We start from the raw sequence: 25,893 nt of genomic DNA, 5'->3' as shown, positions 1-25,893 counted from the left end.
TATGGCAAGCTTTTGCACGGAGCGATGAGAACAGAACAAGTGAGATGAGTTACAAACTGGGTAGCATTAAAGGTATAAGGGAGCTGAGTTACAAACTGTATAGCATACAGGGTATAAAAAAGTATATAATGAAAATAATGTCTAGTTGAATGCGCGCTGAAAGCAACGGAAATTAAAAATTCAAATGCGAGTTGTCATTAAAGGAATTTCGGTGGGATAACGAGAATAAAGCAACAGCATGCGACAGAAATGGAAGAAAGCATGTATTTCAAACTTGAAAAGCAACAAAAGATAGAATGACAGGGTGTTTATAAATTTTGTAAAGCTTTTATGCCAAACTGTATAAAAAGTATTGACAGAAATGTGTGCGTGTACGGTTGGGGAGATATGGAAAGAAAAGCTTGCTGGGCTATGGTGTTATTAAAAAATGGCTTAAATGTACATATATTTGAGCACTAGCGCTTCTCACCTTTTCGATTTGATTGCTACAATAACATGGTGTTAATGCTATAATGTGCTGTAATGCCACGCACAACAGCCATTTAGCGGATTTATTTACTTTTATAATTGCTTGCATATGTAAATGCGGACGCTTGATGTTAAAAAAAAAAGCAAATTTAAACTGAAATCATTAAAAATTGTATATACACACGTTTCAATATAATAAAATGCAAACAAATGAAAGCGCTTGCAATAAATAAATGGCTTGGCAAGTATATAACGCGTATTTGCGGGCACGCCCCAACGCCTGAAAGTATGCACATCTATGCAAATGCGCATAAAAATACTTAATTGTGCGTGTGTGTGCACATAAATATATGTAAATATATACAAACGCACGCTGCAACATTTATATATGTGCATCAAAAGTAGTATATACAATGCACATTAGCTGGTTATGTGCACGTCATGGCGTATGAGTGACCAAATGTACATGCAGCATACAAGAGGAGAGACCCCAACACACAAACACATTTATTTACACAATTCGAAATATGCAAAAGTATATGCATTGATTATTTATGCCAGCCTACAACATGTTCGACAATGTTGCAGCGCCGAATTACGCTTTTGGGCTGGGCGCGCCGCAGCAAGGCAAAGGTGGCTGGGTATTTAATATATATACATATATATCTATATATATATATATATATATATATATAAGTACAGACCCGAAATGTGTGCGTGCGAGACAACAACTGCCAATTTACAAACGGTTGTCGTGGCTACTGCGCGCATCCTGCGCCTCACACGCGCCAGCTTTCCGCACAGCAGCGGCGGTGGTGACAGCAGCATTGCTTTTCACTTTATCTCGTGTCAGTGCATTTCGCTTTAAATTATTTTATTTTATGCCATTTGTGTTGCTGTGTTTTGTTTTTATTACATTTATTTCATTTTTAATTCGCGCACTCAATAGCCAAACATCCTGTCACACGCAAACACACATATGCGCCGCCCCCCCCAAACTCACTCCGGCGCAGCTCGCACACGCCAGTCCAAATATTTTCGCGTGCAGGCCGCATAAGCTGGCTACTACAGCGCGCATATCCTTGCAGTGTGAGCTATGTGTGTGTGTGTGTGTGCAATGTCCTTTCGCCTGCCACTCGTAATAGGCGTCTGCTGCTGATGAGCTGCAATCGCATGCACAACCACAAGCCACGCATACACATATATACGTGTGTTTAAAAAATACAGACGCACATATATAAAATGGTTGCTGGACAGCATTTTGGACGCACAGGTAGTGGCAGTGGTTGGTTGAAGGGGTTAGCGTGGAGTTGGGCGCCGTGTTGTTGCTGTGTTTTCTATTTTTTGCAATTAAATATTTTTTTGGCTATTGTTGTTGTTGCTGCTGCTGTTTACTGCATGTAATGGCCATGTGTGTAGTAGTCATTAAATAAATGCTGCGTCAACTGTACTTTTGGCGCACGTATGCAGATATGTATGTGTATGTGCGTGGACAGTGTAGTTATACATATATGCATGTATGTAAGTATATTTAACTTGCGTTGCCTGACAACTGCCGGAATCAAAAGTTGTTATTAAAAAGTATATATACTTTAAAAACTGTATATGTATTTATAACTGCATAAAAAGTGGTATTATATATATTTATATATATGTATATATTTTGTATATATATATTTACCCTATCAAAATCTTTTTTATTTGACGCGACATCACACAGAATTTGGCATAAATTATTGTGACACGCAACGCTATAAACTCTTAAAATATTTGCCAGATCGGACCACTATAGCATATAGCTGTCATACAAGCTGAACGATTGGAATCAATCAGATTGTCTTGAAAACATTTTTATTTGACGAGATATCTTCAGTAAATTTAGCATAAATTACTATTTACATCAAAGCTATAATATTTGTAGAAATTCTTCAGATCAAACAACTATAGCATATAGCTGCCATACAAACTGAACAACAAAATTCACGTCTTTGTGTGAAAAACTTTTTTATTTCATGAGATATCTTCACGTACATTTTTTTCGAAAGCATCGCCATGATCTCCCAACATATTTGCTGCATCGGACTACTATATCATATATCTAGTTGTCATACTGACTGATTAAAACAGACTTCTTATAAGCGAACTTATTTATATGTGAAGAGTAATTTTTAAAAAGTCGAAATAAACGATATAATGGGTTGTCAAAAAAGTCTTGCGGTATTTTTATTGAATTTTTTTTTATTGAAATTGAAATGAATTTTTGATAACTCATGCCCAGCTCTTGACCGATGCTACGGCTGCTATTATGCCGGTCTCTTTCGACCAATCCAGCGATTTTATCGCAATTTTCGAAGATAGGCCTTCTGGAGCGTGGCGCCTCTTCGACCACCTCTGCACCAGAACGAAAACGTTGAAACCATCGTTGTGCGGTGGAAATGGAAACTGTATCGGGTCCATAAACTGCACAAATTTTATTGGCGGCTTGTGATGCATTTTTGCCTTTATCGTAGTAGTACTGTAAAATGTGCCGTATTTTCTCTTTATTTTGCTCCATGTTTGCGTCGCTATAACTCACGAACGACAAAAAGAAACAATCAATCAAACACGTGTTAGCGCGTGAAATGAGCTTTCCAGAAAGGTATAGCATGACCCGATGCGACGAATAAAACTAGAACTACGCGCTTTCAGCGCCAACTAGCGAAATACCGCAAGACTTTTTTGACAACCTAATATTTTTGATTAAACAAGGCCGTAAGAGGTTAAAGGATATAAAGCATGAGAATGAGTACATTACTCAGTGTTAAAGTACGATTGCAATATTTCGTGCTTCTATTGTAAATTTATGGAATTTCTTAGCTTCAAATTTCTCAACGAATTTCTTTTCATGACCTTTATTGACTCAAAAAAGAGCTATTATATTTTCGGCATTCGTCTTAGGAAATCAATTTTTTTCATTAGGCGTCTAACAAAGAATGCCTTCATCATCAAACAAACAACTAAAATTTCCTAAATAAAAGCATGAAAGTTTACGGAGACAGGCGCTTTTTATCTAGAACTAACACCACAGTGATTTAACAGCACTTCCTACAAGTTTTCAAGGCTATCGTGTTTAATAAAGTGGATAAATAGCACACATGAGATAAAAATTACTTTTAACAGATCAAGTAAAAAGGTCTGACTCACAGATGGCACTACTATAAGTGAATACATATGAGTATACCTTCAAAAGGCGCGTATAGAATTTAAATAATATTAAAAGTTTTACAGCTTTTGGAACGTTAGTTTCTGAATTATAGCATTTTGACGGAAGAAACCTTTTTACGGCTACCGTGACTGCGGTCCTGTCGAAAATTATGGCATAGATTGGTGGCCCAAGCCAAAGTAGGAAGCTCTGCTACTTAAAGTTCGCCAGCCAATGTTTATGTACGCAGCTCTGATCTGGAGAACAGCCCTGCGTCAAAACAGATGTGCCAATAAGGCAAAGTTTGTATCCCAGTTACGCGCTCTTAGTATGGCCTGTGCGTTTACAACAGTGGCGCACGAAGCGATTGCTATCATATCTGGTTTTATGCCAAGGGATGTAATAGTCTATGAGTTAAGTAGAGTCTATGGTATTGTAAAGACCGACGAGCGTAAAACAAAGAGAGTAAGACAAGTGTCGATGAGTGCAAAAGCAATGGGATGCGGCAAATAAAGGAAGATGGACTATAGTATATACTAATTAAGAATGTACCGGTCTGGATTGACAGACAACACGGTGAAACTTCTTCTAATTTACGCAGTTCTTATCAGGCAATGGCTTTTTCAGGGAATACCTGCTTAAATTTGGCCACAATGACGAAACACAATTTTTCTTTTGCGGAAATGTCGCAGAAAATGCAGAGTACATCTTTTTCTCCTACTCGAGGCATGTAGTGGCGAAAACGATCATATAAGAACAAACAAATAAAAAGATGACGCCCGACAACATAATGAGTCACATGGGCTCACGATCAGAGCTGGAGTAGACTAAAATGAAAGAGTGGGCTACAATAGCGCTACAAAAATTAAGGAGGTAAGATGTAAAGGCGCATTTATCGCCCAGCTTGGTCCTGCGAAGTAGTACAGCAGCCGGAGTTAAGGGTTTAGTACATAGACATATTGTTCCACAAGTTCAGTATAGTCATTAAACACTGACTGGGCGTGGTACCGAAAGATGTGTACTCCAGCGGACAATATGAATCGTGCATGCTGCCGGTTTCAACCTGACAGTATCTTTGGAAACAAAAAAAGAATATAGGAAATTTTTGATTTTTGTCGGAAGTCACTTGGCCAATTGTGATTAATTTTCACAGAAAATACCGAAGAGGACACTCCTGAATATAAAGTCTAGACCAAGTAAAATGTTTTGTAGTACAAGTAAACAGAAAAAACTTCTTATACAATTTTATGTTTTCTGCTCTCCTGACTCAGTATTGTTATAATAAGGTTGGAAGGAAATTTAGCGCCGTTTTCCCAATATCTGGTTAGCAGTCATCAGTCAATTAAGTGCTGGTTAACTTCACCAAGAATCCTGCTTTCGGTAAGGTACCTTTTTTTAAACATAACTTAACTGACAGATGGCTTCTAGCCAGTCATTGGAAGCATGCCTTTTTAGGCAGCAAATAGCGCGCTGTAATGAGTCAGCTCGTGCTGCACGAACTAACCGTCGGCTAGCTTTGCAAAATCACATGGATCACATATTAGAAATCAACTCTGTAGAATTTTAGTAGCTTTCTAAGCAATAATTTTATCATAGTATTATGATTGTTATACGTTAATTTAAAGGTTCCGAGTAATATATGCATAATTGTTAGAAAATTATTATTCTATATAAATTTCAGTGTTTCGAAATTATAACTAAATTTGTGCGAAAATATTGTGCAACTTACCTGTTTTGTTTACTTCTTAAATCCGTTCGAAAAAGTTGCCGCAATTTGTAGCTTTAATTTTCTGGATAGTTCTCTTCGCCAGTTATAGACTTTTGAAATAGTAATTTTTCGCGCACAATTCTTTATGAAAAACTCTTGACTACTACTTATTTATGTTTGCTTGCCGCTATTATTATTTGACATAGTTATAGTTCATGAAATATTATTATTATTTTTTATTTCGTTAATAGTTTACGCATACAAATGGAATACTTATTTTTGTTTTGTTCCGAAACTATTTTTGTGTTTTTATTTTATTTTGTGCCACAATACATTAATAAAATTTTTGTATATTTTTATAATTTTTTTTTTGTGGGTGAGTGTATGCTTATTTTATGCAATTTTTATTTGGTTTTCGCACAGAGAATCCATGACTTTTATCTAACGCTAAAAATTTGTGTCCAAAATTTGTTTGCAAAAAGTTTTTTTTTTGTTTTTGTATACAAGACTTTTAAGTTTTCTATAAATTTTGCTTTCAAGCAATTTTTTTTTCGGTATAATACTGGCAACTGTGTTGTTTGTTGCACTAATTGCGTTTGATTTCACTTTTTCACGCAGCTGTGCTTAAGCACTCGCACTTTTAAACGCTGGCAACCGGTCTTTAAAAGCTTTTTAAAAAACGCTTTTGACCGCGCTAAACTATTGATACCGTACGCTTTCGAAATAACGTTTTCTGTGTGCTGAAAAGCGCCGTGCAAACTTTCGAAACGGTTTTTGTTTAAAAAAAGTTTTTTACCGCGCGTTTTCGACGCAAATCCGTTCGAAAAATTGTTTTTCTTTTGTTCTCACTATATGCACCGCTATCAAAGCGCACACTTTTCACGCTGGTTTTCAACACTTGGAAGAAATATATTTTTTATATATTTTTTTATTTATTTTTTTATTAATTTTTGGCCAACACTATTCGCTTGTTATTCTCTTTTGGGCAATTTTTTGCATACAAACTTTTTGCTTCCAAGCTTTTTGTTCTTTATTTATGCTTTTAGCTCTTAAATTTTTGTTGTTCTTCACATATGTTTGTTGTTTTTAATGTTGTTGTTGTTTTTGGCTTTTTTGACACTCGTGTTCAGAACAGTTCAGAACAAAATTTTAAACACGAAAAATTACCGAACTAAAAGTTTTTCATTAAAATGTTCAAATTTCTTACAATTTGCGTCCAGAATTGAAATTTTGTTTAAAAATTTAACAAATTTTGGCTATTTCGATTTGCTATTTTTTTCCTGTTTATTTTATTTTTTGTTTGATTTGCTGGTTAACCGGTTTGTTTGTTGCTGCTGTTGTAGTTTTTTGTTTTTTTTTCACTGTTTTTCTTACTGTTGTTGTTGTTTGATTTGTTTTATTAATTGTTGCCGTTAATTCGTTTTATTGTTTGCAAATTTTGAGACTATTTTTTTGTTGTTGTTTGTTTTAGTTTTGGGTTCGCTTGTATTGTATGCTATTTCACGGGTTTTTAACGGTATCTGCGCTGTATTATTATTTATGCTTTTTGTTAAGAAATTCTGCTTTATTTAGTTTAATTTTTATTTAATTAAATATTTGTATTTGTTGTGGTTGTTGTTGTTGTTTTATTGCATTTACTTTGTTCGTTCCTATTTACTATTGCGGTTTTTTTCGGTTGTTGTTGTTGTTGCTGTTACTGTTGCTATTGTTGTTGTTACTATTACTGTTATTGTTGTTGCTGTTGTTGTTTTACTGCTTCAATTTTGTATTTGTTGGTTTTGCCAAATGATTTCTACGTGGTTTTTACTTTTGTTGCTGCTGCTTGCTTTTTCGTTGGTTACTATGTTATTGTTGTTGTGTTTTTTTGGGGGGAGTTGGTTTGGTTTATTGCTTAGTTGCGGATTTATTTATTTATAAAGTTTTATTAGTTGTTTGCTTGTTAAGTTTGTATATTATTTTTATTTCTGTTGTTTTTGTTGTTGTAGGTTGTTTGTTGTTGCTTTTATTATTGTTACTGTTATTATTTTATTGCTGCTGTAGTTGTAGTTGTAGTTGCGTTTTGTTATCCTTGTTATTGGTTGTTGCGATTGTAGCTGTAGTTTGTTTTTAGTTGTTGTTGTAGTTGTGTTGTGTGTTTTGTTGGTTTGTATTGTTTGCTTTTTTATTATTATTGTTATTATTTTGTTTTTTATTTTTATTTATTTTTGGGGTTGTTGTGGTTGCAGTTGTTGTTGTTGTTGTAGTTGTTGTAGTTGTAATCCAAATTTTGTTGTAAATTTTGTTTGTTAAATTTTGAGAAACTAACAGAAAATCACTTTTTTGTTGTATTTGTAACTGAATGTAATGAAACTGAGCGTTCTTTTTATTTGAAAAATTTGTAATTTTTTGATTTACCGTTGTTTTTTTGGTTTTCCTCTCTCGTTAGTTTGAACGCATTTATAAGAAACCAAAGCAAACTAAAATTAACTTAAATTATTAGTTATTTACAAATTATTTAGTTAATTAATTAAGTTAATACAAAAACAAAACGATTGCACATAAGTTCCTTTTTTGTTGTTGTTTTCGCGATTTGTTGTTTTCTTTTTTAATTTGTTTTTTGTTGGTTTTTTTTAGGTATTCCTTTTTTGTTGTTTGTCCTAGAGTTGTCTTGCCATATGTTTGGTTTCCTTGACTTTGATTGGGAGTTGTTTTTGTTTTTGTTCGTCCTCAGATTCAACAAAACAATATTTAATAAGAATCAACAACGTTTCAACGTAATTATTAAAAAGGTTCCAAACAGTCAAAAAGCACCTGTAATTGTCGCAAAGGAGAAAGAGAAAAAGATATGAGAGAGATTAGTTTATTGTAAGGCAAGTAATAGAGCTATGCGGATTATAACTGTTTTTTACATGTAACTGTTTTTTAAACAGCACACTTAATAAAGTGTAGACGAAGAAGAAGAAGTTTTACAGTAATTTTTGTTTACACAAATTTTTATTAAAGCCTTTTATTATTAGCGCCATGAATCCTTTGTTAAAACATTATAAGTTCTTTCTCAAAAAACTTCTTTGTCAAAACACTGTAGGTCCAATATATGTAAGAATTTTCATAAAAAAGTATTACAGAAATTCCGCGACAGCGATCTTACGCTTAATTAGAAACCTGTACCTCCTTTACTGCCTATGTATCCTTGGTCTATAGAACCTCTATATTCCACTACAATTTATAGTTTACTAAGCGGCGTTTTCTCAATGTCTGGTTAGCAGTCAATTAAGTGCTGGTTAACTTAACCAGCTTTTCTTTTGGTAAATAACATTGTTTTTAACCTAACCAAGCCTTCGCCCCTCGGTAAAGAACCAGAACTTAACTGACAGATGGTTACTAACGAGACATTAGGAAAACGGCCCTAAATGTGTTTTGATTCAATGTTAATCTTAAGTGACAGAAAGCACTTTCATATTGTGGAGGGGTATTATAAATTTCTCACACTCTTTCTCCCTCTCTTACACTCACTTTCTCTCTGTATAGACCTTATATATTCTACAACAATTTATAGTTTACAAAATGTGTTTTGTTCCGTGTTATCTTTTGGTGACAGAAAGTATTTTTATATTGTCTAGTAGTAACCAAAATTTTATTTTTATTTAGGTTATGTGTTTGTTACTTTTTTCGATAATATTTTATTTCATACTTGACTGGAATATCAAGCAAACTAATCTCAACTTCATAGTTTTATAATACAATACAAGCGAGCGGCTTCTAATGTTTTATACGGCTTGAAGTCTACAGTCTTAATGCTTTGGCAAGCATATTTGTCTGTTTCAGAGTTCGTTCTCTGGATAACAAATTTGAGAATAAAAATTTAAAATCACAGTGGAGTTTCAGCATCGGAATTTTTTCTTAACTTTTCTATAGTTTCTAGATAACAGCAGACTTTTTTGTTAGATTTTCTTATTAGAATTTAGGGGAAGTTGGATCGAAAAACGGTTTCTATAGAAAGAAAGTCAGTTGTTATAGATCACCTATAAATCTTTTAACTTCAGTATCGGTAGTTTTTCCTTATTTTTCTAAAACAAGTGATAACACTGGACTTTTATGAAGATATTTGTATAAAAATTTAGAGGCTGTTCGATTGAAAATTCGTTGCTATAGATCACATATACAAGTATATCGTCAAAATTCAGCATTGGAACTTTTTCTAAAAGGAATGCTAACACCAGACATTTTTAAATATTTTCTTATTAGAATTTACTAAAACTTTGACCGAAACGCGGTTGCTATAGATCACATATTTATCTTCTATTTTTGGAACTTTTTTCTTATTTTTTTAAAACCAATGAACACCAGACGTTTTTAAAGATATTCTTATAAAAATTTGGGGAAAGTTCGATCAATAATCAAAAATCACATACTATATAAATCTTCTACCTTCGTTATTGGACATTTTTCCATATTTTTCTCAAAAAAAAACTTTAATACCAGACTATTTCAAAGATTTTCTTATTAAAATTCTCAAAAAAATTTATCGAAACTCGTTTGCCATAGATTACATATTTATCTTCTATTTTAAAATCGGAGTTGATAATCGATTGCTATGAATCACAAAAATATCTGTATATATTTTTGTCCACAAATGTCCCATAAAGGCGATTGTAAAAGCTTTTCATAACACAAACAAGAATTTCTTCGTAAAACTTCTTCCAATTGCCGGCACAGCATTTTAAAGTAATTGCTTATAAATCATACTAAGAATTTTAAACATAAAAAAACAACAAAATAAAAGTAAACTATAAGCAAAAATGAAATTCTGCAATAAAAAGCATTTTTATGGTGCTTTGCACTGCGGCGTCTCGACCAAAAACCACGTGAAAGTTCTTTCATAGCCGAAATGCATAAACAACAAGAGTTCGTTATGTTTTCCACGAAAACGTAGCGCACTACAACTAAAACTGCAAAAGCAAATACAAAATACCAAAATACTAAAGAAAACATTTCGATTCGACGGAAACGGGAAACGGAAAACGAATAAAAGCCGCGACGACGATTGAACGCGTTGAGGAACGCAACAACACACAATAAATTCAGCGAAATTGTGCGAGGTGGCGCGGTGTCGGCGTCGGTGCTTAGTGGGCCACAATTGATTTAGTGCTTGGATGGTGTTGTGTGGCATTCGAGGGGAGGGAGCGTAGTGTGCCCATGAGGGGTGTGTCGCTGTGCTGGCTGCCGGTAGTAGGCGCTTGGTGCCTACACGGTTGTTGTTGGCTTAGAGCGATTAGATGGCATGTGAAATGTGAATGAATACGCGCTCGATTGCCGAACAAATGAATGGGTAACGAGAAAAGAGCAAATAGAATTTCAAGTTCAAAATGCCGCGCTGTCGGCGGCGCGACTTTAGTGCCGCCGTGGGAGTACAGGATGTGTAAGAAGGGGTTGATAAATGCAAATAGAAATAGATTTTAGAAATAGAACAACAACAAAAAGAAAAACGCGTATCAGGTGAGTGTGGTGGTAAAGTAATGGAGAGGAGATTACAGCTAAGTTTTTGTTTGGTGCCAGGCTGTTTGGGTAAGCAATGGCAGAAAGGAATATAAAGTCTTTAGATACTAATGGAGAAATTTAGTTTTAATTTATGACTAGTATAGACTATATAGAGCACTATATTGTATTTCAAATTACATTAAATATTATTTTGCTAATTTTTATCATCGAATTATTATTAAAGCCTATATTATCAGAATTAAAATGTAATTTATTGCTCGATTCATAAAAAAAATTAACCAAAACTTAGCGTATAAAACATTTTTTTACAGCAAAGATCAAAATTTAAGTATTTTACCTGGAACTTGAAATATGTTTACATTGTATATGTATAGTATAAATATTTTTTGTAAAAAAAAAATGTCATAATTTTTGGTATAGTATTTAAACAACATGATTATTTTTAACTTATTATTTAAAAAACAAAGCAAATTAATATTTTTATTCATATAATTTTTTCATGTTTTTTTACTACAAAAATATCAAAAATAAATATAATTTGCGTATATTTAATTTTTTGTTTAAAATTAAATATTTTTTTATATGAAATTTTTTATTATATTATAGTTAGTTTTATTTAAAAATATCAATTTTAAATTTATTTAATTATTATCATTTTTTTATTATTATATATTTTTTTAATTTATTTTTTTATAAATTAAATACAGAAAATGTCTAAAAGTTAAGTTAATATAAGCTTATGTAAAATTTTTTGTTCTAAAATTAAAAAAAAATATTTTTTTAATAATTAATTCTCGGCTTTAATCGCGTAAGCGGTGTCTACGCCAATTAAGAAGAAGATATTTAAAAAACAGCAACTATGAATTTTTTTAATTACTATAGTTTTTTTAATTAGAATTTTTTATGAATTTAATACCGAAAATATCAAAAAGTTAAGGTGGCAAATAAAAGTACATAAAATGTTTGCAATTTTTTTTTTGACTAAGCCATTTTTTTCAAAAATACTACGAATTTTAGAATATTTAATAAATAGGTTTTGGACTAATAAGCTTAAAAATTAACAAATTTAATTTTTTTTATATTTAGTGTTTAACACACAATTAATTTACCAAATAAAAAAAGTAAATAACTTTGTGTATATTTTATTTAAATTATTTATTTTAATTATTAAATTTATCATATACTATATAAATGTATTAAAGGATGAGAAAATTAAAGATTTCTGTTGAATAAATGAACAATATGGCATATTTTATTTGCAATATTATTATTTTCCTCTCGAAATCCAAATTTGTATGCTAAAAACTATAACTGTATATACTACAATTATATAAAAAATTTCAATATTCAGTAAAACAACTAAGCAAAACAAAGAAAAATTTTCAAATAAATCAATATCACAAAAAAAAGTAATTTCTTGTGTTAATGTGTCATAAATGTATCCCTCAAAATTATAAAAAGACATTTCTTCCCCACATATACGTATGTACATACATATGTACAAAGAAATTTCTAACGACATCGCACGCAGGCAAAGCCAGCAAGTGAAAAACCACACAGCCAGTAAATATACGTAATATACTCAGCTGCAACTAAACGTGGCATTCACTGATGTATTAGCATCTTTCATTCTATGCATTTTCTAAACACTGCACTTTGCAACACACATGCACAAACGCATATGATTTTCATTTTCTAAGCTTTCGCCTTCAGTTTTCGCGTCTTTTTGCCAAAAATCAACGTTTTCTGAAACGTAAACTTCCGTTCATTCACAGCTAAGCAGCGCACACACACACGGACACACATGCACACCCTGCGTTTTGCATTTGCCAACTGAAAATAGAAAATAACAACAAAGAAGTGTGCGTTCTAAGCTCTAATCACGCGCGATTCACCCAGCTATCGCCACCTGCAGCCACCACCACCAACAGCGCCACCGCAACAAAAGTGCGGCTTTGGTGTGTGCCGCCGCCACCGACGCCGGTATTAGTTTTTGAGATTTGTGTGTGGCGTGTGTAGTTGCTATGGCTGTTTGTGCGCCTCTAAGGCGCAATGCTAAATAATATTGTAATATTTTTTTTCGTAGAGTTAGGCGCAGCGAACGCGTTCGTAACGAAAGTGTGGAAGATTGCGCGAGAAATTCAAAACATTGCGTCTAGTTTCACTATGCGGAATTCGGTTTTGGCATTATTGAGCACTTTTCAGTTATTTTTGGTGATATTTAAATATTTTATAGTTATAAATATTTTTTCATTTAATAATTAATTTATAAATTTTATAATTATGTAATAAAATTATTTCTGTTAGTGTTTTATAAACAAGTTTATATTTTTACTTTTCTTAAGGAAAAAATTAGAATAAATTTAATATAAAGAATTGTTATTTAAAATTCATAGTATTTTAAGTATAAATAGTAAAACTCTAAAATAAGTTCTAATCGAAATCTGCCAAAAATTTTATAAGAATATTTTGTTACAATTTTTTTCAAAATACTTGGATGTGTATTATTTTACTGCCTGTTATATTATATTATTATTATTTGTTGATTAATTTAGAGGAATTACATAAAAAATAGGATTAAAATAAGATTATTTTAAAATCAAGTTAACAAAAATTCGTTTTATATTACATTTTAAATTAATAATTTTAAAAAGTTTGTGAATATTTGAAAAATATTAATATTTTTACTGTTCAAGCGATCAATAATTTAGTAATGAAAAAAAAAAAATATTTAAAAACATTAAAAAACAAATAAAAAACATATTAAAAAAAATGTAAGTTATATGTAACTAGAATGCTCCAGCACAAAAACTTAACTATAAGCCAAAAATATTAAAAAAAATATTTAAAAAAAATCTATATTTATATATTTTCATAATGCTCAAGCAATCAATAATATAAAAATGTACAAATATTTTAAAAAAATAAAAATATACTTTTAAAGTTCAAGCAATCAATAATTTAGTAAAAAAAGATGATTAAAAAATTTTAAAATGCTATATGCTCAAGCAATCAACGACTTTATATCTTTTATTAAATTGTAGCATAATGCAAAATCGTTTTAATTTTTTTTCGTTTTTATGTAAATTTTACAAAGTTTGTATGTATGTAAAACTAGCGAATGCAATTTCCACTCATATTTAATTAATTAGTCATTTATTGAGAACTATATATTTTATCATGTGGTCGAATTGCTTGCCCTGGTTGCCATATTATTTTTTAAATTCTTTCAATTCTTTTATAAATTTCTCAGATTTTCCGTATTAAATTTGTATATTTCCTAGTTAATTATATTTTAATTAATTTTTTGTTAATTAAAATTTTTTTTTAATAAATTTTCCGGCTTTACTAAATTTACTTCAAAATGAATTTAGTATTAATAAATTCCCATAACTTTTTATTTTTGTTTGAAATAAATTCAGTTATTTTTATTAACTACAATTAAGTAAAACACTTATTATTATTTTAGTAAATTTCGATGAAGATTTTAAACTATTTTTTATATATTTCTCAGCCTTTCAAAATGTAATACTCTTTTAATTATTATAATAAATATGCCAGTAAAATTCGCAAATGTACTTTAATTTGTTTTTATTACGTTCACTGCTTTACTACATTACTTTTTGTGCTTATCAATTATAATTATATTAAAATAATAATTTTTTTTCTCTAAGTTTTTTAACTTATTTTATTAACTTTTTAGGTGTTCTGAATGCTTATTTCTTTTTTTCTTCTCGATTGTAAATATGTTACAAATAATTTAAATCATTATTGTAAGAAGATTCAATTAATTTTTAAATTTTATGAATTTTATTTATGTAAATAATTTTTTTAATTTTCTACTTTTCTATAGTTTTTTTGTTAATTATGTTTACAATTAGCCAAAATAAATTATTATTATTTTAGAAAATTTTGTTGGAGATTTTTAAAGATTTTTTATACATTTCCCAGCATTTCAAAATTAAATATATTTTTAGTTACTATCATAATGGTAATTCTTTCAGTTCAAATTCGCTTAAGTACTTTAATTTGGTTTAATAAAGTTAACTGCTTTTCTACCTTACGTTTTTCCTTAATTAATTATAAATACATATATTAAAATAATTATTTTTTTTACTAAAGTTATGTATTTAAAGAACTTAAACTTTTTTTATTGAATTTTTAGCCATTCTGAATGAATATTTATTTATATTCGAAAATAATTTAGGTTTTTATAATAGTTTTTATTTCCGAAAATAAATACGTTCAAAATAATTTAAATCATGATTATTACTAGATAATTTATTTATAGAAATTAAAATAAATTGCTTATTTTAATTATTTTTTTTTAATTTCATATTTGTCCGGTTTCTTTCATATTTACTTTCGAAATACTTTATTAATAACTATATAATAATTTAGATATTAATTACTGCATTTTATTTTCTCTTTGGTTTTGATTATTTATTTATCGGCACCATTTTCTTGAACATTTTATGGTTCTTTATTTTTTCGCTTTGAAATTCATTAACTTAAGAGTTATTCGTTATAAACATTATTATTATGAATATTATTATTATTATTTCTATTATTTAAATATACAAAATATTAAGCCTAATAGTAAGAAAGGAGTACAAGCTACTCTGGCCATCGACTCCGATATAATAGTAATTATTAATAATAATGTATTTATTTTTTATTAACATAAGAAATTAATTGTTTTTAATTATATTAATTAAATTTATTTATTAAATGTTACTTTCGATTGCTATAGCTTTTTAATTTATTTTTAATTCATTAATTAAAAAGGTGAAAGAATATTATTAAAATTATTTTTCGAATATAAATTATATTTAAATTTTTTTTTAATTATATCAATTAAATTTAATAATTTAGTTTCACTTTTGTATATTATTGCTGTTTAATTTATTTAATTAAAAATGCGAACAAATAGTTTTTTCATAAATTCTAATTTTTTTTAAATTATATTAATTAAATTTAATTATTTAATAACACTTTGGTATATTCTAGCTATTTAATTTCTATATGAATTGTTTTTTTTATTTAAGGCACACTAATTTGTTCATTTTTCATATTTCGTTTTAATTGATTTCAAATACTGATTCGCACTTGTTTAGTTTATCAACTAGTATTCTGCATTTTGCGTTTTCAATTTCTTATCACTTCCACACTTTCGTTCGCGTATTTCGGTTTTGCCGATTTTGTGTTGTATGTGTTTTGTTTTTGCTTTTGATTTTCCCTCGACAAAAACACAAATTCAAAATTTTCTAAGTTCACCGAAAATTGTCTCGCATTCTTCTCCAGACCAAACCAAAAGTCAGTACAAAAGTCGAGATACTGCCTGCCGGTAAACGCGAGCAACGCAAAGAAACGCGCCAAGGAACAGTCGTGTCGATTGCAACAACAAACACAACACCGTCGTTGTCGTCGTCGTGAAAAAATCCGATTTTTTTGTGATTTTTTGGCAAAGTCAAATAAAAATAAGTGAAATGAAATTTGCCAGTAAGAAGAAAGAAAAAAATTGTCTTGTGTATGCTTTTTGTAGTGTATCTTTTCTTGAGAGATGGAAAATATAAAAATTTTTGCGCGAAGAAGCGCGCCCAACGAAACGCACCGAAAACGGCCAAAAAGATGAATATGTGCAAAAATCTTTTGCATACACTCAAGAACCCGCAACGACTACGGCCACAACGTCGACGAACAGCGAACGGTTCGCCGGCAGACAGAAATTGGACGCTCGATGGCAGCAGTCATGCGGTTGGCGCAAACGCAGCACGAAGGCATACACTTATAAGTGGCGGCGGCCCGTACAACACACAAAACAACGAAGACAGGCACTGGTTGGGGCACAAAAAAGCCCCAAAGAAAAACGACGAAAAAAGAAGAAAACCTAGCAGCAAAAAGTATTCGTACGACGTACGGCTATAGTGCGGCAAGTCAGGCAAGCGAGAAGGCAGCAAAAAAAACCTGCGAGCAACAAAAAGACGCAGTCGATGCTGATGATGATGACGACGACTACGACAGAGACGATGGTGCTGGTGCTGCTGACGACCACAACGACGACGACGCGCAACGGCACAGCAGCAACGAACAGGCGATGCCAACGAAACCAACACGAGCAAGAGCTAAATACATGGGACACAACAACAACAGACATTACAGGCATTGAAAAAGCATGAAGTTAACAACGTTGGTAGGTACAATGAGGCTTCAGCCATGACAGCGGTGTTGGTGCGGTAAAGCAATATTGTGCAACATAGGGGCGCGGCTGTGGAAGCGGCGGGGGCAAAGATAGCGACAGCGCCCGAAATTTTTTATTTTATAGCACTGCGTTGGCTAAGCCAGTGTGAGTGACGAGAGAGTAGCGCGCGCGCTTATTTGTGTGAGTACGTATGTGAAGTGGGATTGAGTTTGTGTATGCAAAAGAAATTTGTGGATACAAGCGAGTAAGAGTCAGCGGCAGTTGGGTATGTTGGAGCTACCAAAAGATATACAGATATGCGAAGTTGTTGGCGTAGTTACATAGAGAGTTTCGTTTTTTGGGATAACCAACTGATGGTTGTTTTTGTTATACAATTGCTAAGGGAAAGGTGCATTGAAAGGTGAAGCGCTGGGTTTTTTTATACACAAATATACATATATAGTTTTATTTATATATATATATTTTTACACATAACAAAATATACAAGTAAGGCGCTTTAGTTTATTTGGGTAGCGCTGGCAAGCATGTAGTTTGAGGTCGAGTAGTAGCCATATTTATGCATGTAGGGATATGAAAATTTCGTGCGCGCTGGATGAGTGATGAACCTCGCGCCACCAATGCATACGCCGCCTCACAGATACAGCAGGGATAACAAATCTATGCACTGACAGTAGCGTTCTCTAATGCGCGCTTACGAAATTATGCTTTGTAGAAGTGGACTTTCATTTTTACGGCAAGGCGATTGCAGGCGTGCGCTCATTTTCCAATAATTTGTGTGCAAATTATTGAAGAACTTGTATATTCTTGGCACGACTGATATGAATTTTGTCAAGGAAAACAAAAACAGGCAAGCAATATGCCCCGCGCTTTTGCTAACAAAACAACAGCGCTTTTGATATTTTTTATTTCCAATTGAAGCGCCAGCAACACTTTTAATGTTGCCAGTTGAAGTGCCAACAACACTTTTCATATTTCCAATTGCAGCGCCAACCAAATATCAAGCGAAGTAGGCGGGAAGCAACATTACAATTTCTTCAACTATTTTTTTGCTTTGCGTCTTCGCCGAAACACCACCCAGCGCGCGCTAGCCACATGCACCGCCGCTTGACCGCAACAGCATATGAAGGCGTTTCGGATAAAAAATAAAATAAAATTTGGTGCCTATGCATACGCCGCCTTCAACTACAGCCAAGCAGCTTCCGCGGTGTCGGCGCTAACTTATGTACGATCATTGGTGTAGCAGCGGTGGCGGTGGCGGCGGCAACTACAATTCGGCAATACCGCGATTCTGCGCGCCCTAAAACGCCAATAGCAAAAACACCGCGCGCACACACACCGCAAATGTCAACGAAACACGGCGCAAAAGAAAAACAAATCACACCGTATGCGCGAAAACGCGAACGCGTCAAAGAATTCCCTAAAAAATAAGCAGCAGATCACACATATACAAAACAGCAAGCACAAACGCAAAAACTGGCTAAATGCAAAGCTACAACAAAAAAAAAAAATCAAAAAATAAAATTATATAAAAACACAGTGGCCAGTAAACTATGACGAGAACCGTGTCAGCCCTACCGAACGGATTAAATGTGAACGACGTACTGAAGCTGAACGAGCGCGGCAAAAATCGAAAAACACAGGCAGGCGAGCAGGCCATGGCTAAGCGAAAAAAATCAAATAAATTGTATGTATACATAAATATGTATAAAATACAAATACAACAAGAGCAGCTATTTACGAGCGCTGCTGTTGAGTGTGGACACATTAGGGAACGCAACGGTGCGGCGCGGCGGGCGCATACAGCGCATGGTGGGTCGCGCTGGCGAGCAATCGTCAAAGAGCAAAACGAGCAATCTTTAAGCTTTGTCCAATTCGCGGCGCGCATGTTGGTATAAGCGGCAACACAGCGCTGAGCAAAAAAGCCGCACACACATGCAAAGCAAAAGTGGGACTGCTCCCGAACTCTCCCGGTTGCGCTGCGCTGCAAACACACACACACATCGTTGGGGCGCAACGTCGTTTGCATGCTTGCGCTCCACTTAAAAAAGTGTGCTCACCATGCACACTCTCGCACTTGCAACTGCTGCCCAACGCATATGCATGCAATACTCACTGCAAGCGCCACTGCACCTACACAAGCGCGTGCAATGCGCACGTATAAAAGCAGCAACTGCCTATGTGTGAGTAAAAAAGATACAGAAAAAGCCGAATCAACAAATACTTAAATATTGTGAGCAGAAAAAATTAATGCGCTCGCCCAGAAAAATGAAAAAGTTGCAAATGCGCTTTAGTATGGGTATGCGCTCGCTTTCCCCGTGCGCTGACTGCCGCTCATTTACAATGCGCGCGCGCGCTCCTCACATAAGCTCCCCAAATAGCTTTTATTGCTCTTGCCTGCTTATCTGCTACACCAACGCCATATCATTTGCTGTTGCTCATTGCAAGCGCCCACAAAAGAAAAAATGTATTGACTGCTGCATATTCGCTGCAGTGAGCGCATCTACAACAGTGCATGCACTCATTTCGCTAATTTCTCTCTCATTCGTGCCCTTAAGTATTACATATATTTTTTCGGCTTTCTTTGCGAAAAAGTCGACTTCTCAGTTGTACAGTGGTCGTGATTTGGTTAATTTGTTAAACAAAATAGATAATAAAAAGAATTTGTTAAAAATTAAACTGAAGCCTGAAGTTAAGGCAGAGGTTAGTTAATTTTTGAAAATATAAAAAAAAATCATAGGCGACTGAAACTCATTGGAAAAGAGAAGTAAAATAATTAAAATAAAAGGAAAAACAACTTACGGGCGATCTGTGTTTAGAAAGAGTAAAGCGAGAGGGGCGTCTGAATGTTAAGTATTAAAGAAGGTTTATCTCGATCTCAACTTAAGGGAAGTTTTGGCCATTTTTTAAAAAAATTCGCCTTAGTTATGTGTACATATTTTATTCCAACAGAAAGTAAAGATTTCAAGGAACCAATAACTTACTGGCGATTGCAAAGAATCTGATATTTTGACATGATAATTTTTTATTGAAAACTAGTGTCTTTCAATACTCATTAAAAAAAAAAGAGAAAAAGTAAATCTTTCATTATTAGTGGTACTTTTTTTATTATTTAATTCATTTTTTTTTTTGATTAAAAAATAGAATTTTTCGAATAATATGTATGCATAAGTAAGAATTTTCAAAAAATCGTTTACTTTTTATTTTATTTTCTAAATGTACGTATCCTTAAAAATACACACAGAAAATTGCATATTGTTTCGGTGCATATTTTCGAAGTTACACTCAAATTTCAAAAAGCGTTTCGTCCAAGGCCGAACTTTAAACGCTTGCTTCTCAAAATAATGTTTTCAAAGTCAAATTACTCGAAAACGGCTAAACCGATTAGTCTCAAACTTTAACATGAGCTTTTGAAATACATTTATTAGCAATTACTCGAAGATTTTTTCTCACCGGTAAATATTTTTTTACGCCAATGAAGAAGAAGAAGAAATATTTTTTTCTATAAACAATTTTAGACGGAAATTATGCTCAAAAATCGATTTTTTTAGAAAACGCAATTTTTCAAATTTTTTTTTGCTTATTCCTTCGATTAATTACTAGATTCAACATTATTTTAACTTAACTACCTAAATGTGTTTGGTTTTTTTATTTTCAGAGGATCCATTTCAGAGATATAGTGCCCACCGCAAACCGCGTCTTTTTTGAGCTCCCGCAGATCAGCTGTAGTTCCTTTTCCGCATACATATTTTTGCTAATACTTTGTTTTAAAATACAGTTACAAGATATCCCAATACGGATTTTAGAATCAATAAATTTAAAAGTGTTATTAGAAAATATTCTGGAAAATTCGTTTTTTCGGTTTTCTAACTGTATATAACCGCTTAAATAAAGAAAATACAGTGAGTTTAGTGCATTCTAAGCTTAGTTATCGTCGCAGAAAACAAGTTGTACAAGACAAAAATAAAAAAAAATGCAAAACCTTGGTTATTTCAATTTTTCACATACATTTTGAGGTTATGTGATGAAGATAATTAATTCTACTCTTCTGTGCCAATAGGTTTAAAACTACTAAATATATATATTTATAATCTTTTACCATTTTCAAAGACTTCTACACTGGTCAATTAGGATTGTTAGCGAAATTGTCTAATTTTCTTTCGACTTGTCGTCATACTGAACACTGTAGCTCTTATAGCGAATCCAGTTTAGCCCATAGAAAATTTGGCGGGAGCGCTTAAGCTACACAAATCCATGCTAAACTCAGCATAGATTTGCAATTAAAACGTCTTCAAACTATTTTTACGTTTTAGACATGAAATATAAATAAATAATAAGCATTTTTGCTTTTTCTACATTTTACATATAGAAAATAATGCTAGCTGATAAAAATTTCGGATATACGAGTGCAAAGAAACGCCAACAACACCCACAACTTACTTGCACGCACTCACACACACAAGCATACTGCCAGCAATAAATCTCTGCAAAGGCCGGTTGCTCGCCGCTGAGAGCGCTGCTGCGATGAGTGGTAGAGAAACTTATAATCAATAAGCATGTGTACGTGTGGGTTATCTTAACGGAGAGTCAATGTTGGGGCATACAGGTAGAACACTGGCGGCGACTGAGCAAGCTATAAGCAGCAGGCTGTAATATACATACATTTTTAATACGTGCACATATATGTAAGTGACTGTATATGTGAGTTCTTATGTATGTGTGTGTGCATTTACATTTCGTATCAGCATCTGCATATATACTCATATATACATATATAGTTACATATATATATATAAATATAAATCTGCCTGCTTATTTCTGCATTTGGACGTAGCGCCTCCTGCATCTGCGCCTATATTTATACAAAAGCACGCCCCTTACGCCCCACACACCACCAAACCACTTAAACCACATACTATTTATATGATATACCATATACATACATACATATATGAATATACGTGCGCTTCTGCACCTTTGTGCCGTCACACTCGACTCGCACTTCCACTTCATTTCAACGCATCAACGCACTTTTTGTTGTTGCTTTCGCTATGCCATTGCGTCTCAGTTGGTGCAACGAGATTTCTGTGTTCACACTTCGTGCAGGCAGCCGAGTCAATTTTATTTTTGTCACCATAATTAAAATGCGCTGGTTGTGAGTGTGGTGTTGGTTGTGTTGGCTGCCATTCACCGTCGGGCGCGCTGTGGTGTCCACCTTTCTGTTTTAACTTTTTTCGCTGCACTTCGTTAAGTTGAATTTGATGTTTTTTTTTGTTTTTGTGCAGTTAGCGCCGCGCTTAATTTGAGGTATTGTGCAAAAAGGAAAGTGTTCTTAGGTTAGATTAGAAAAAATAGAAGGCCAACGAGCTTTTGTTACATTAGGGGCAGGTGTTGAGTTGGTAGAAAGTTGAACGATAGTAATTTGGTTTTTTTTCTCCTTGAGCTTTAAGGACGCTAATGTATGAAAAACTTCTTTATAGATCTGTTAAGGGTTGAAATAAAAGTATATGACCGTAAGGAAGTGACCATTTTTATCCACCGCGAGCTTGGCCAGCGTTGGGCCACCATTGGCGTACATGCTGTAAGACAGCGGATCCTACCAGTCGCCATCTGCAGAAGCTGTATGGAAGAAGATGGGATGGAAGCAACTCAACACTTCCTTCTTGACTGGTCCGCGTTCGGTAGGTCAAACTTAACACTTGGGAGCACATACCTTAAGATGTCTCGGACGAGAATGGAAATTAAACGCTTGTTCTTCTTTTCTATGGATTCATAAATAACTACAAATGCGATCTCCCTCGATCAGCCATCTAACATAACCTATTCCCATATAAATTGAGCTGCCTATACTCTGCACAAGAGAATAAGTTGGATTAAACGAAAATTTATAAGAAAACAGGTAAAGAGAATAAAGTTCAAAATTTTCGGCTTTATGTACCCGAAAAGGAATCAAGTTTATAGACGACCCCTAATTAAGTAACTTTTTATCATCTTTGCCACATTTTCTGGACCCTTAGAGTCTCTAATACGATCTTATGGTTACACAGAAATCAAACACCTCGAAATTCTCAAAAGAAAATGAGCTAACTCAGGCTACGGAACGATATCGACTGGAATATATAAGAGAGCCGCCGGAAAGACCGAAAAGAACTTTGATAATGAGAACCAAGCTCATAGCCGACCCCTAATTAAAGCAATTAATACCAAATTTTGGCACATTTTCTGTGCCCTTAGCGTTTCTAGTACGGACAAATCAAAAACCGAATCAATGAAGAAAATGGGCTGACTTGGGCTACAGAAAGCTATCGACTAGATCCTAAAAGGCAGCCGAAAGAAAAGCCGGACCGCTATAACCGGTAGAAGAAATTTGGACATCATAATATCTAAGATACAAAATATTTGAGTCAATACGGAAGGCTAGCGCAAGTTCGTAGAAGTTATTTGGACATCGCAGTAGCTAAGATCCAGTTGCAATCCAAAGTCAATTCGAGAGGTCAGCATAATATCGAAGTACTTGGAAGAGTATCGTAGTAGCCCCTTGTGGATATCGCAAGTTTGAAGAAGAAATTTGAACACATAAGGTACAAAAAAGTTGGTCAATAACTTAGTACAAAACCTTGCAGAGTAGCGAATCGAACAATTAAGTGGTATAAAATTGATAGACTGGCATAAGCAGAAAGACACAGTGTAGAAGGTATTTTTCAGCTAGAAGTAAACGCTCCTATATGTGGAACTCTTATATGAGAGCAAAGCACTAACAAGGTGAACAGAGTAAGTGACGAAACGAAGACGGCTAGTATTATGTAAGCCAAATATGAACAAAACGTTCTTTAATAATAATAACAATAAAGAAAAGGCGCAAATACTTATGGTGTGCGTCATGCAAATAACAACAAAAGCAAACACACTAATATACAAATATGTATATATATACTCAAATATTTCTGCGACCCGCACGCACCAAAAGCGCTAATAACTAAACAACAACGCACAAGCGATAGTCATATGCCATAAATGGAGGGGGTTAACGCGCAGGGGGAGACACGCTTGACAAAACGGCGGCAAACCGGCGAAGACACCACATATTGTGTATCTTACTTATTTATTTACTTGTTAAGCGTCGTATGTGTGCTTTATGCTCGTTTTTCCAAAACTACCAAAGTCACATAGCAAATGTTCACATATATGTCTGTATGTATGTTCAAATGTATATGATTGCTTGTGTGTCGTCGTCGTTACCGGCAAAATACCCGGCATATTCATATGTATACAGTTTAGTAAGTAAATACTGACCTTTTCTAATAATTCACAGTGAAGGCATTCACGAAGAAAATCGTCGTCATTCGCCGCGGCCGCTACACAAGCAAGCGAAAGTCACAACAAAAAGACACAAATAATGAAAATGGCTGGCAAACAACAGCCGAGTGGAAGTGGAAGTAGAAGTAGGCGTGGAACTAAAGTGAAATGAGTCGAAGTAAGAAGCAGAAATGTATACATATATATACATACATGTGAATATACATACATATATGTATGTATGACAATATGCAAAGAGCGCTATGAAGAGCAGACGAGTGTGTAAATATATAAATTATTTATTTGCTAATAAAAATTTAAATTCCAATTTGTTAAAAGCAAAGACAAAAAAAAAAACATTAAAAAAATGTAAAACAAAAAAAAAACATTAAGAAAATGTTAAACAAAAACAAAAATATTAAAAAAAAATTTTAAATTAAAACAAAAAAATATTAAAAAGCAAAAAAAAAACAAAATTTGTTTTATTAATATTTTTATACGTTTTTTGCTCCATAAAAATTTTCAAAATATTTAAAATTTATTTTTTTTTATTTCAACAGCTAACGCCATATGGCTCATATAATATTTATGTATGTATGTATATATTTATATACTTATATGCATGTCTAAAGCAACTTTTCATTACTATTTCACTTCATGTCTTCATTTTATTATTCTACTGACTGCTAGTTATCATAATTTTGCATATATGTACATATTTACATGCATACACACGTATATAGTCGCGTACAGCGAGTATTGAGTGCCTTTTTGTTTGTTCTTTTAAGTCGTTTGTCATCTCTACACTGTAAGCTAGTCAAGCTACGAATACGTACCTCCACCAGCGATAATTTTGCCGGTAAAAATAGCAAAAATAGAAGCGATAGCTGGGTGAATGCGCGCGTTATTTAGTCGAGATGTCAAAATGCCGGCATACAAGTAGAATTACTTAGCTAGGCACGTATATATGCATGTACATATGTACACATATTTGTATGTAGAGTGCATAGATGTTTCATTTGCATATTTTGTTGGATATTAGGCTAAAAGGCATGTTTTTTCGTACGTTTTACAAATTGAAAATATTTAGAAATAATTTCAAAACAATTTTTGATTTAAAGTTAGTATATTTTGTTTTAGAAAAATTAAATTTTTGTTCATAAAGAATAAAAAAGCGTCTCTTCTATATTATTATTATTAAAAGAACGCTTTCCTTACAAAAAATCAAAAAAAAAATTTCAGAAAAAATCAAGTATATAAAACAAAAAACAAAAAATAACCAATAAATAAATTTTTTCCGCAGTGAATTTGAGTAATTCTTCTTTTTTATAAAAAAAAGCTCCCCTTATTTGTTATTAGTATAAAAAAAACGATTTATTTACAAAACATTAAAAAAAATTTTAAAACATCAAAAATATTTTTTCAAAAAATTCAAAAAAATAAATTTTATAATTTTTTTCGAATTGGAATTATTTGTTTTCAGTATTTTCTTTTTAGAATAAATCAAAAACTGCAATTAAAGTGCTTAAATAATTTTTATATATATTTTTTTCTAGTAAATTT

The 25,893-nt window shown here is 32.8% G+C and overlaps 2 long non-coding RNA genes across 2 annotated transcripts; one reads left to right on the top strand and one right to left on the bottom strand.

The window, feature by feature from the left end:
* Positions 1 to 7,959: 7,959 nt before the first annotated feature.
* On the bottom strand, positions 7,960 to 18,665 carry LOC120778435. Its single transcript, XR_005705565.1, has 2 exons — positions 18,613 to 18,665; positions 7,960 to 8,147 (listed from the first exon to the last, which is right to left on the bottom strand). It is a non-coding gene; the product is annotated as an uncharacterized LOC120778435 (long non-coding RNA).
* A 3,431-nt stretch (positions 18,666 to 22,096) lies between these two features.
* Positions 22,097 to 24,668, top strand: LOC120778436. The gene is made up of 3 exons (XR_005705566.1): positions 22,097 to 22,341; positions 22,515 to 22,933; positions 23,052 to 24,668. It is a non-coding gene; the product is annotated as an uncharacterized LOC120778436 (long non-coding RNA).
* Positions 24,669 to 25,893: the final 1,225 nt, after the last annotated feature.

This window comes from Bactrocera tryoni, chromosome 5 (genome assembly GCF_016617805.1).
Source record: "Bactrocera tryoni isolate S06 chromosome 5, CSIRO_BtryS06_freeze2, whole genome shotgun sequence".
NCBI classification, from domain to species: domain Eukaryota; kingdom Metazoa; phylum Arthropoda; class Insecta; order Diptera; family Tephritidae; genus Bactrocera; species Bactrocera tryoni.
Note: the sequence above shows the minus strand (reverse complement) of the source record. Positions and strands in the feature narration are given on the sequence as shown.